This window comes from Brassica oleracea, chromosome C1 (genome assembly GCF_000695525.1).
Source record: "Brassica oleracea var. oleracea cultivar TO1000 chromosome C1, BOL, whole genome shotgun sequence".
NCBI classification, from domain to species: Eukaryota; Viridiplantae; Streptophyta; class Magnoliopsida; order Brassicales; family Brassicaceae; genus Brassica; species Brassica oleracea.
In genome coordinates, this window is record NC_027748.1 from 4688169 (window position 1) to 4689883 (window position 1715).

Here is a 1715-nt window from a genome sequence, read left to right on the forward strand (position 1 = left end):
ACAAGCGTGATTGCAAGCTCATAGTCCACGCTATCTCCTGATAATTATTTGAATCAACTATTATTCACAGTAATTATTAGTTTTTTTCTGAATTATCACCACTATATAATCTGCGTTCCATGATTTAATGTCAGTTAATCAAGATTATCTTAAGAAGTACTCGAGTTAGACAAATAATCAGCTAGACACGTTGTTACATATAATAGAGATCAATATTTAATAGTACTGTGTATATTTATATTTATAGATATATCATATATCTAATCTATCATGAAGTCAATCTTTAGCATATATACAAAAATTAAACTGGTTCTAAACAGTCGAAGACAATTCGAATGCTAATATACCAAGTCAAAATGAAGACTTTTAGCGCATATGAAAGGGCAATTCTGAAGAAAAAAACGAATGGTTGCAAATGTGTTTTAAAGAGTTTCAATCATGTACTTGGGTCTTGCGCAACTGTAAACTCCGTGATTGTTTAGGACTAGCCTAGTGCTTATATCTGGCTATTCGTTTTTTCTTCTCCAGTATTATTAGAAATTGCACCGCTGCTTCTAATCGAAACTTAAAAACGTAAAGGAATAAATGACGAACTTCTATTATTGGGGGGACCCATAATTATCAAAGTCAATTTTTCAATTTATTTTCACAGGGAACAATTTTAATTTGTACCACAAGTATTTATTCAATTATTTTCGAAATTATAAGTAAACTACTATCGACAACATGTGACATCGTTCCAATTGCTGACCTTGCCATGATGTACCTTGGAAGGGCCAATTCTTTTCATCACCGCCCGTTTGGGCCACAATCAAAGCTATAAATACACATATTTTCTCTTTAGAAAATTAAAGTATTCCAAATATCTCAATAATTTAATTTCTAAAACCCATACAAGTTGATTCCTAGTCAACGCAGAATCCGACATATTGAGTAACATGTTCTATATTGTGTTATACTCTTATTCCCGCTGATTAATTACCATCCACAACTAGAATTCGTAATTGAAAACTTAAGAGATTAATACTAAAATATAAAGGATTTATGCAAATTCATTTACTACCATTTAGCTGGAAGATCATGATAATTGCAAATTTAATATAGTATCATGGTCTCATTTGTTGACTTAGTTAAGAGTAATCCGAAAATATTTATTACCAATTTTAAAAGTAGAATTTGGTCCTTTCTAAAAAAGAGAGTAGAAATTGGTTGAAAACTGATAAAAACAAAATTAAGTATCTCAGAAAACATGTTAGGAATGCACATCGAGCTTTTTAAAACAAATAACATTAATATAAAAGATTGCAGACAACTTTCCCATTGATAATTTACTATAGGATGGAAACACATAATAACGTCCAAATTAACAACTATAAAATATGACTAGTTTCTCCCTGACTAAACTAATTTGATCTCCTGCCTGATAAGGTGAATATTTTTGCTAAGAGACATTTCTGTCAAAATTTAAGATTTAGTATTTGGGTTGCAGAAATTAATTGATATATATGACCCATAGAAAAAAGAAAAGCAAAGTCGAAACAATTCAAATTTCTTAGGAAAAGAATTCAGGACATACGGACCTATACCATTGAAAATAAAGTGTAAGAAAAAAAAATAAAAAAATAAATATATATATTTCTAGTTGAAAAGTTCAGAATGAAACATATCTCGACTAAAATAGTCATAGAATCAAATAGGTGGCAGAATAAAAAAAA